At 56.0% G+C, this 11,537-nt stretch overlaps 1 long non-coding RNA gene across 1 annotated transcript; it reads right to left on the reverse strand.

Moving 5' to 3' along the window:
• Nucleotides 1–508: 508 nt before the first annotated feature.
• Nucleotides 509–10,580, reverse strand: LOC132239211 (uncharacterized). Its single transcript, XR_009454002.1, has 3 exons — nt 10,333–10,580; nt 6,840–6,894; nt 509–998 (listed from the first exon to the last, which is right to left on the reverse strand). It is a non-coding gene; the product is annotated as an uncharacterized LOC132239211 (long non-coding RNA).
• Nucleotides 10,581–11,537: the final 957 nt, after the last annotated feature.

An 11,537-nucleotide genomic window follows, 5' to 3' on the forward strand; every position in this document is an offset into this window, starting at 1 on the left:
AGGGAGAGGGATAGAGAGTTAGAAACATCGATGAGAGAGAAACATCAATCAGCTGCCTCCTGCACACCCCCCACTGGGGATGTGCCCGCAACCAAGGTACATGCCCTTGACCGGAATTGAACCTGGGACCCTTCAGTCCGCAGGCTGACGCTCTATCCACTGAGCCAAACCGGTCTGGCAATAGCTGACTTCTTAAAAGACTTTTTTTTCTTAATTTAAACACTGGGACAGTTGGTATGTGTGACCATTTTATATGCATAGAATGGAAGGTCGGAAAGCTGTGGAGTCCCTTAGGAAGGAAACAGAATAAAGAAATTTCTGAGAAATTATAAAGTGAGGAAAAGTGTCTAAGCAAATTAGAATGACCCACTCTGAAGAGAATGAGTGAAAGGTTTTTTTGTTTTGTTAATCCTCACCCTCGGATATTTTTTCATTGATTTTAGAAAAAGCGAAAGGGAGGGAGTGAGGAGGGAGGAGGGAGGGGAGAGAGAGAGAAGGGAAGAGAGAGAGACATCGATACGAGAGAGGCGCATCAATTGGTTGCCTCCTGGATGCACTTGACCAGGAAGTAATTCCCTTGACTGGGAATCGAACCCAAAACCCTTCGGTGCACCAGCTTATGCTCTAACCACTGAAAACACTGGCTAGAGCGAAGATTTTTCTTTAATTTTACATTTTATTTTACATCGAGAAAAATATTTATTTGTTTAATTTAAAATCGAGGTGTAATTGACATTTATATTGGTTTCAGGTGCACGACATAATGACTTGCTGTTTGTACACACTTGGAAACGGTCACCACAGTAAGCCTAGTACAGTGGTCGGCAAACTCATTCGTCAACAGAGCCAAATATCAATAGTATAACGATTGAAATTTCTTTTGAGAGCCAAATTTTTTAAACTTAAACTACATAGGTAGATACATTCAACTTTAAATTCACGGTTTTCCTCTTCCGTTTTTCTTTGCTTCTTCTTTGTAGCCATCTCAAACGGGGCACCTAAAAAAAGGTTTCATTTTATAATAATAAAGCCACCAACACAAAACAATTACAGTTCTTAAATTGATGACAAAATTACCTGTAGGATTTGCAGCTGGTTGGAAAAATACAGGTAACTTTATGCTTCAAGTAGGTACTTTTGTCACCTGCGCACGATTTGCGGACACGACTAGCACTAACCACTGCACATGAGACTGCTGACTGCCTGGCTCACTCAACTCGTGCATGAATCGCACGCGCCTCCCCCGCGCTGCGTATCCCGTGGCCGCCTGCACTGTCTCCCGTCGCCCGACCGACCAACACCCCCCACTTCTTCTAACGCCACTTCTTCAAAATAGACTCTCCCAGGCCGAAAACCGACTTCTGCGCATGGGCCACGAAGTTTCAATCGCACTGTACGTGCACGCCTGCACGTGGTATTTTGTGGAAGAGCCACATTCAAGGGGCCAAAGAGCCGCATGTGGCTCGCGAGCTGCGGTTTGCCGACCACTGGACTAGTAGACACGGTCACCATGCATCATTACAGAAGGTTTTTCCTTCTTGTGGTGGGCATTTGAAGGTCCAGTCTCTTACACTTTTCAAATATGCAGCACAATATTATGAACTCTAACCCCCATGCTGTTCATCACTTCATCAGGACTTCTTTACCTAAACAGCTGGCCTTGCAGAGATCACTGGCACACAGTAGGTGCTTGGTGTTGTTGAATAAAAAGTGAAGACGCCTGCCCGGCTGGAGGACAGATGGACAGTAGTCTGTGAGTCTTCATGAGCCTTTGGTTCTGACACCCGAGGCAGGCAGGCAAGTGGGAGAAATGTTTGCCAAAGGCTCCTGGCTCTGCTGGGTTTTCTGCAGCAGCAGGTTTTCGTTGGAGCGGGGTTTCTCCGGAGAGGAGAGCGGGCCTCTGGGGCAGGTTCCCAGAGATGGTGGGGGAGGGGCAGGAGGTAATCCCTCCCCTCGAGGGACTGTGACAGCTCCCATCTTGAGCACTTACTCTCTACCAGCACTTTGCTAGTGACTTTACGTACATCACCTATTTAGTTGCCACAGCACCCATATTCTTCCCAGGTTACAAGTGAGGAAACTGAGGCTCAGGGAGCTACCTGAGTACCCAGAGTGGTGCACTGATTCAAAAAAAGGAGGCTCAATCCCCATCCCTCCCTGCATTCAAAACCCTTTGCAAGGTGGCTTTGCAGCGGCAGCCCCACCGCTTGAATGTGGGTGGGTCTTGTGACTTGCTGTGGCCAACAGACTTGCTGGGAGTGGTGTTGCACCAAATCTCAGCTGAGGCCTCAAACAGCCTTGCATGCTTCTTTTCTCTCTCTCTCTCTCTCTCTCTCTCTCTCTCTCTCTCTCTCTCTCTCTCTCTCTCTCTTAGACTCCTATCTCCATCAGGAGACCAAGCCTGCCAGAGAGTGAGAGACACCTTACCCAGTTGCCCCCATCACCCTAGATAGCAGTCACTCCCCAGAAACAGAGCCTCTAGCTGACCCAGCAGCTGATCATAAATGTAAGGGAGACCCCAGCTTACACCAGAACTATCCAACTGATGGTTCAGGTTATATTGTTCACTCACTGAGTCATGTTGTTTTAAGCAACTGAGTTTGGGGTGATCTGTCACACGGCAGTAGCTAACTGATACACCCACAATCATGCAATTGTTACAGGCAGATTCAGGACTGAAAAGCAGGTTTGTTTGGCTGCATAATCCATGCTCTCAACCCCTATATGTCCTGCCATCTCCCAGAAGGAAAATGAGTATAACAGAACTCCGAGCTGCTAACATTTCCACTCCTCCCCTCCCAGGCTTCATCTACATCTTCGGGGAACATGCCTAAACCCTGTGGTGTCCCGACCTGGGAGCTCCTGCCTGGCTCTGGCTCTGTCACCCTCTTCTCTTCCCAGGGCCCAGGTGCGAACCGAGCACTGGCTGCAGCCTCATTCTTCCTGAGCCTCCACTTTGATCAGCACCATCCCTGCTTATTTGCAATGTTCGCTCTGAGTGTTGGCAGAACGAACCCAGAGTTTCCACACACACATAGCAGCAGCCACGATCAAAACCAGCTGTGTGGTTTAAAAATAGCCTCCCCGGGCTGCCAGAGGTGCCAGGTCCCTGGCTGAGGAAAGAATCCAGCCCCAAGGTGGGGGCACCATCTTTAGGGAGGAATAACAGCTGCCACATTCTCAGGAGACTCCGGGGCCAGGCCCAAAGGCTTCCCTGAGAGCCGGGCCGAGCCTGAGTCCCGGGAGCAGAAGACCATAGAGAGGCAGGGATGAGAGGAGGACGAGGTGGGGTCCAGAAAGTCCTCCGGAGGGGGCTTTTCTCCTCCCCGGGTCAAGTCTCTTTCTCCTGTCCCCCTCTCCTTGCTTCTCCGCTCGTCCCCTCTATAATTAAAAGATTGGCAGTGGAAGGATCCACCCAGGTTCCACTCTCACAAGCAGTGTGACCTTAAGCAAGTGGCTTCACCCGATGAGCCTCAGTTTCCTCATCTGTCAAATGGGGCTCCTGCCTCGCTGGATGGTCCTCAGAGTCCACAAGACAGGACAAGTGGAAAGCTGAGCAGAGTGACTGGCCAACTAGCGAGTGCCTGACAACTGTCATTTCTTCAGAGAGGATGATGGCGGTGACGACCCCTCCTTCCTTCCTCTCCCTCATCCTTCTTTCTCTTTCTGGCCCCCCATCCTCTCTCTGTTCCCTTCTGGCCCTTGCCTGGTCCCCCACCACCTGAGGACAGAAGAGGTCATCTCAGCTCTGGCCTGTTTTGCTGAATTCCACCTGCTGGCCTGCCTGTACAGGGGGCCTGGGCCAGGCATGCATCCTCAACTCTCACAACCCACGGGGGCTGCTTGGTTCACGGCTGTACCCCAGTGCCTAGAATGGCCCATGGCACATAGTAGATGCTCAATAAATACTTGCTGAGGAGCTGAAGGAATGAGCAGTACACTTAACTGTTCTCATTTTACGGATGAGAAACAGGCTACAAAAGGCTGGCTGGCGTGCAGCATAGAAACAACCCTCGGTTCCAGAGGTGGGATTTTTTTTTTTTTAATTTAAAGAAATGTTTTTAAATTGATTTTTAGAGAGAGAGAAAGGGAGGACCTCTTCCATGAAACCGCATGTCAGGGCTAATCGTCCTTTGCCCTCCCGGGGCCTTGCTCTCTGAGGGTGGTCATCTTGGCTTTTTTTTTTTTTTAATATATTTTTATTGATTTCAGAGAGGAAGTGGGAGATAGAAACATCAATGATGAGAGAGAATCATTGATCGGCTGCCTCCTGTACATCTCCCACTGGGGATCGAGCCCGCACCCCACCTATGTGCCCTGACCAGGAATCGAACTGTGACCTCCTGGTTCATAGATCAACGCTCAACCACTGAGCCACACCAGCCAGGCCAGCCTCCTCTTCTTGTGCAGGAGATATCAGGATACCCTGCTACCCCACTGCACCCGCCCACACCTCCAGGGCTCACTAGCTCTGCCCAGGCCACCCGTCCAGCCAGCAGAGCCATCCTGGCCACCTAATGGGTGTCCCGCCCACGCATAGCCTCGCCCACAGCATCCGGCCACCTGGCTCTAAACAAGAGCTACACAAACTCCATGCCCTCTGGTCCGCGGGAGAAAACCTCACCCTGGGCTTAAATGAGCGGCTGGGAAAGCACTTTTTATAGGGCCTGCCTCCAAGTTTGGGGGGCTGTGGGGGGTAGCTTCATAGACTTTACAGACCCTTCCCGCTGACCCACCACCACTGCTGGGCTGGGTGTCCCGTGGGCCGGCCCAGGCTATACACCGAGCTGCCAGGGAGCAGAGACAGGGCTGGGCGGCCACACAGACTCCACGATCAGAAGGTCCTCACATGTGGTTTAAGGCTCTGCTGTTGCCATGTTTAAGGTGGACACATTTTGAACAAGGGGTGCCCTGTTTCATTTTGCACTGGGCCCCTAATTCTGTAGCCAATCCTGGGAGAGGGGCTCAGGGCCCAGCCGGCGGGCTCCAGCCCCTTGACTTCCCAGGATGGGTGAAAGGGCTTTGGAACCGGGCAACAGAAACCACAAATCCCCCCCAGCATCCTCTGGCCCACACGGGGCCCAGGCGCCCACACTCCTGCATATGCTCACACCTGCACAGCTGTGCTCATGGAGGCTCATGCACTCTCACATGCTGGTGTGTGTTCACATGTGCAATAGCTAGCCATTCCCAGACACAGATACCACCCTGGCACCCCGAGGCTCATGAGAAAGCAGGGAGGGCATTGAAAAGCTAGGGACAGAGGGAGAGCCCCGGCCTCCCGCTGCCCCCACCCCCATCTTCCCGGAAGGGAGAGGTGCCCTCCGTCACCCAGGATCCCACTTAATCCTCAGCTCCCCGCAGAGCCCTCCGCACGCTTTGTCCCATTGAAGCCCTGGAGGTAGGGCTTGTGTTACACGCATTTCAAGGATGGACAACTGAGGCTCCAAGTAGCAAAGTGCTGGGTGGAACCCTGGCAGGCGGACTTGGGAGCCCCATGCCCCATAGCAGCCTCCGAGATACCACAAGCCTCTGGCCCCAGGTCATGCCCATCGGTCCCCCGCCTGCAGGGTGCTCCTCCCAGGTGCTACTCCAGCTGATTGGGGATGGGGGACGGGGGGGGGGGGGCGGTCCTCCCCCTTTAGCTGGTGCTCACACCCCCTCCTGCCAGGGGACCTGTCACTGTCCAGGGGACCTGTTTTCTCTGGAGCCCCTGGCTGCCTACCTAGCCCCTTGGCCAGTCTTCCCTTTGACCTCACCGACCAGGCCCTGGAAGGGACTGACTGGCGTGACTGGTGACCCACAGATGATGCTGAGCAGCGGGATGCCCTGGAGACGTGGGAGCAGTGGGTGTGTGCCCTGTGGGGAGGGCGGCTGGGGATCCGGGAACCCCTGTCCGCCTAGCCTCCTCTCTGCTCTGGTTCTGAGTGGTGCTCGCTGAATGTTCCCCATGGAACTCTCCAAAGGTTCGAAATGGAGGCTCCTCTTCCCCGGGGATGCTCACCAGCACGGCCCCTTCTGGGCCCCAGTTTCCTGATCCGAAAGTAGAGCGTACAGTGGGGCTCCTTGGGGTGGGTGGGCCTCAGAGCCTCGGCGGCACTTTGCTAGGCGCGACCCCACGGTAGGTGTCTGAGCCGGTGCAGGCCCAGCGGCCCGGGCCTTATTTGGTAAGAGCCTGAGTTGGCAGCAAGCTGATGGGATGCCGGGGGCCCTGCATAGGCCGAGCCCTGCAGCCTGGCAGCCCGCTCTGCCCACCTGGCCTCCTTAGCCCACCCCTGACCCATTGGCAGACCGTGTTGGATTTGAAGGCGGGAGATGCGGGGTCAGGCCCAGGCCCGGCGGCCCCCTGGAGCCCAGCCCAGGGCCGGCGAGGGATTCCCCGGCTTTTGCCTATATATGGCCGAGGAGAGGCCGCAGCACTCAGCTAGAGGTATTGTTTTAAGAGGGTGTTTGGCATCGGGCAGTGATTCTTGGGTTCTTGTAAAACCCTGGCAGGGACATTGTTTGACAGCCTTGACAATGTGCTGGAGTCTGCAGGGGTGCACGCCCGCCCCTGGGGGCGGAAGGCATGTGACGCGTCAGCTGCCTGCTTGGCAGCTCTGGCAGCCGGGCCCCTCCTGGCCGGAGCACTGGGCAGCCTTGCTTGGGAGACAGCAGCAAGCTCGGAGCTGCTGTGCTGGGCAACCGGGCAGCACGGCCCCTTCTGGGCCCCAGTTTCCTGGTCCGAAAGTAGTGAGTACACTGGTACCCACCGTACATGGGGTCCTAGGACACAGGAGTGGGGGGTGGAGGGTGCAGTGGGGTCTCTGTCAGCAGAAGTGCCAGTCCCTGAGTCTTACTCTGTACAGTCACGGTTGCTCCTCTCATCCCTGCTGACAGATGCGGAACCTGAGGCTGGGAGAAGAAAAGGGGTTTAAGACCCTGGGCTCTGTCTCCGGGGGGCTCTCCGCAGACCAGCACTGATTCATTTATCCACTGGCCAAATGTCTAAGCTCTGCTCAGAGCCAGGCTTCGTCCTAGGCCCTGGGACACCACAGCGAACCAGCTAAGACATGACCTGTCCCCAAGACGACAAATATGCCTTCGAATTAGGTAGACAGGGAGGGCCGCTCTGTGTAGACGACTTTTAAACTAAGGCCCAAAGATGAGGAGGAGGCCGTTCCAGGAAAGGTGCTACAGGCAGAGGACACAGCACGTGCCAAGGCCCTGAGGCAGAGAGAGGTTGGTTGGGTCTAGGCCAGCCAGGCGGCCAGTATGGCTGGAGCAAAGTGAGCAGAGGGGAGCAGACAATGCAGCCAGAGATCACAGGGGCAGACTACAGGGTCCACGGGGGAGGGGTTGGGCTTTATTCTACAGGTGGCGGCAAGCTGGGTTTTGAGAAGAAATCTAATAATATAATCCTGCATGCTCTTCTGTATCAGATGTCTATGCCCGTGAGGGGAGAGGACTCGTATCCCCATTTTACAGGTGAGGAAGCTGGGGCTCTGAGAGTTAAAATGACTTTCTCGACTCTGATAGGGACAATGAGACAGTTTCAGGGGCTAGCAATCGGAATTAGTCCCAGTAACCTGCCGTCCACCGCAGGCAGCACTTGCTGGCCGATAATTAACTCCATTTGTGAAAGAACGTGGGAGACGGGTCTGGCCCGTCCTTGGTTCCTCCCGTGCCAGGTGTCTCCTGGTTATCTGAGCTGTGCTGTGCTGTGCTCAAGGCTGCAGCTTTCTACAGGATATCTGTAGCACAACAAGTCTTTCTCTGACCCGTTTTGTTCTCTTTAACCCCTTCGATATATAGAGAGAGAATCTCATTGTCCAGGCTGTTCAGGATCTGGATCTTAGAGGCCCCTGAACCAGCAGCGCTGCTTTAATTAAAGGCTCTTTCCTGAACCTCACAGTGTCCGACTGTCACTTCCGTGACAATTTCACAAATTCCACAATCCGTAACAACTCATTACTATGGGACAGGACAGGGACTCTTCACTCAGTGCTGCCTGATGTCGCAGCCAGGCCAGGTATAGGACCCCCAGGCAGCTGGGCTGAAAGGAGCAGCTCGGTGCCCTCAGGGGACTGGCCTGTCCCCTTTCACCTGCTCTCCCACCCACAGCCCACCCACACTGTCTCCTGCCGGGTGGGTGATCGACGTGCCCTGGTGTGCCCAGGCCGCTCCTGGCTTTAGCATTGGAAGTCCTGCTTCCCGGGAAACGCCTCAGTCCCGGACGGACGAAGACAGTTGGTCACTTGTGCTGCAGGTGGCCCAGCCAGGGGCTCCAGGCACCACCAGGAGCTTAGAGAGAGGGGAGTGGACAGCCAGATGCCCTTCCTTGCCAAACCCTCCCGCCTGCACGCCTGGCCCCATGCCCACCTGCGCCCAGGCCTGGAAGGAACCATGGAGAGGAAAGTAAATAACAACCTGTGTGTACCGCCTCACCCTCCCTCTGAGGAGGGCGACGCCACCTGCCCCGCACCGCCGGCTACAGCAGAACAAAGGGAGGACCAGGGCTGCCCGCCAGGAAAGCAGAGCGCGGGAGCTGGCCCGGGAACTGGCCCAGCGGGGAGGGCGAGGCCCCGGGGGGAGACTCAGAATCGCACAGCCTGCCTTTGAGTCCAGAGGCTCTGTGACCTGGAGCATCTCTGGGCCTCAGTTGTTAATCCATAAAATGGGGGGAACAATAGTTGGCAATAGCCAAGAGTGTGCCAGCTGCCAAGCTCTGTGCTCTTAGAGATGGAGAGCAGGGACCACAAGAACAGGAGCCACTGTTCCCTGAGAGCTGGTAGCACAGCAACACGCCCACCAGCCTCAGACTGCCACCGAGACGTGTCCCCTCCAGCCCCTTCCCAGAGGATCGCCAAGCCTGCCCCATGCCATGGGCCTCTCCAAAATGTCACCACCTCCTTGAGGCTGCAGGTCCCTGGAACTGTCCTCTACCCTCCCATTCCTCCAACCACGAGGCCACACACCGCTGCCCATAGGGCAGGGGTGGGCAAACTTTTTGACTCGAGGGCCACAATGGGTTCTTAAACTGGACCGGAGGGCCGGAACAAAAGCATGGATGGAGTGTTTGTGTGAACTAATATAAATTCAAAGTAAACATCATTACATAAAAGGGTACGGTCTTTTTTTTTTTTTTTTTTAGTTTTATTCATTTCAAACGGGCTGGATCCGGCCCGCGGGCCGTAGTTTGCCCATGGCTGCCCTAGGGAAACACGGGTTTGGGGCATCAGTTCAACTGCTGGCTCCGGTCAAGGAGCGTGAAGGGTGCTGGCTCTGTAGCTTGGGCCTGCCCGCCTCGAGACCAGCCACCAATGGCAGGTCCCAGAGATGGTGGCCCTCCCGCACTCTAGAACCGTGGCCAGGGCGTGCCTGCCGGGCAGCAGGCTCCCTTTACCACCCGGAAGAAGCAGAAAGAAGCCCTGGGTTTATTTTTAATCTTCAGGTCACATCCTGGTGACAGAATAGCCCCCCCCACCACCACCACCACACACACACAGCTGAACGTCACTTCTGCCTTCATGGTACAGGGCAATCGCATGGGTGGGGAGCCCCCACATGTCAGATGGGGCAGCCTGGGGTCAAGCCTCAGCTCCGCGTCCCAGCTGAGGACGGCTGGCTGCTGCACCTCCTGGTCTTCATCTGTGAGGTGGGCCCGTAAGACACACACTGGCAGAGGGGTTGTAAGAACTAAGGAGCCCCTGCCTGCTGGGCATCTCAGGTCGTGTGAGCTGCCCACAGGTGTTAGCACAGGCATCTGGGTGTTTGCTTGTTTGTTTTGTTTTATCCGCCTCCCGCTTTCAAATAGCGCCCCTATGGATGTTTCTGTCCCCGAAGACACCGGCAAAGCATTTCGCCAAAAGACAACCTGCTGGGCCCAAGGGGCGTGGGGTTCACAGCTCCTGTTTCAGTCAGACGACTGGTCTCCAGCCTGCGTCGGATCTGCCGTTTCCCCACACCCCTACCAGCACCGGCCCCACACCCCTACCAGCACCGGCCCCACACCCCTACCAGCACCGGCCCCACACCCCTACCAGCACCGGCCCCACACCCCTACCAGCACTGGGCTTTTCCCCTTCGTAATTGTGTCTCATTTCATCGGCGTGGCATAGGGCTTCTGGTCCATGTCTTTTTTGCCTACAAGGCTGGGCATTCGTCCATGTAACAGTTAACTGTCTGTTTCCTCAGGGATCCGTGGCTTGGTCCCTCCTTTGAATGCTTCTCCAGTGGCATCTGCCACGGTGTCGTGGCAGGCAGGTCCAGCAGGAAGGGAGCTGGGAGAGGATGCAGCTTGGAGAGGCAACGCAAGCCTCCGCCCCACCACCCCGCCTGCCTCCCACTCACCTGAGTGTCGTCAGAGCTTCCCCAGCTGAGGAAGTCCTTTCCCGGGACCAGGATGGCAGGCCCTGGGCCTGGGGGAGGGACAAGAGAGGAGCCAGTGGAAATGACCACATTTTTGGAGCAGCAAGCTGGTCAGTGAGGCACCAGCACCCTCCTGCCCCCCAATGTCTCATGGCTGGCCTTTTACACCCTCCAGCGGCCGGCGGAGGGGCACCTCTGACCACACTCCGCCCCCCACTCCACACCCCTCTCCCATCCGTCCGTCTCCCCGATTGAGGCCCCTCCCTGCCTTTTCGTAAATGCCCTGTTTTCTGGTTTTGCTGACAGACGTGCCTATTTCCTCCTCAGCTCCACGGTACAGGGGTCTTGCCTGTCCTGTTCGCCCTTGTCCCCCAGAGGCCAGAAGACACTCAGGACACCCGCGTCCCACGACTGAGCGAAGGAGACGGTGGGCTTCTCTCGGGTCCTGAGAAACGGATCTTGTCCACCCACGTGGCTGCAGAGGGGAGGGGCCGCCAGGGCGGCCGAGGAGGCCCTTCCGTGGGCTCAGGCCCTGCGCACCCCCACACCCACGGCCCACAGGCTCCTCAGGGCCTTTGGGAAACGGTGGAAACCCCTCCCAGGGCCGGAAGCAGCCGGACCCAGATGGGAGGGCGAGGCCAGGTCTAATTATAGAAGGCAGGGTGTGAGAGGCCCCGCTCCTCCGGTGAGAGGAAGTGGCACCCCAGCTCTGATTAACACCCACGGTTTGTTCACTCCACGTTGAGACAGTCCCCACGGCGAGAGGAAATGTGGTGAAATGAATTCAGCTGCGGGGGGAGGTGGCCCTGACGGGACAGGGGACGCTGGCTCCTGGGTGGGGATGGCCCGGAGCCTGGCTGTGCGTCACAAGGGCCTCGTCCGCTTGAGCCAGTCTCTGTGCCTTGGTTTGAAAAGAAAGGGGGCTTGGTCCAGGTTCAAAGTGGGTGTCGCATGTAGTTTCAGGTGAGTCAGGAGCTCTCCGAGCCTCAGTTTTCCCACCTGCAGAATGGACTGATGAGGACAGTGGTTCTCACAGACTCTTTGGGAGGACTCATTGAGACCCAGGTCAGCCTGGCACAGGGCAAGGCACAGGGCAAGGCTCCAGAGGTGTTCGGTGTTGTCAGATGGCTGCGCGATGGGGTGGAGGGCTGTCAAAATGAAAACGTGGGGCCCCTTGTTCAAGAGTT

This window comes from Myotis daubentonii, chromosome 8, assembly GCF_963259705.1.
Source record: "Myotis daubentonii chromosome 8, mMyoDau2.1, whole genome shotgun sequence".
In the NCBI taxonomy this organism is placed as follows: Eukaryota; Metazoa; Chordata; class Mammalia; order Chiroptera; family Vespertilionidae; genus Myotis; species Myotis daubentonii.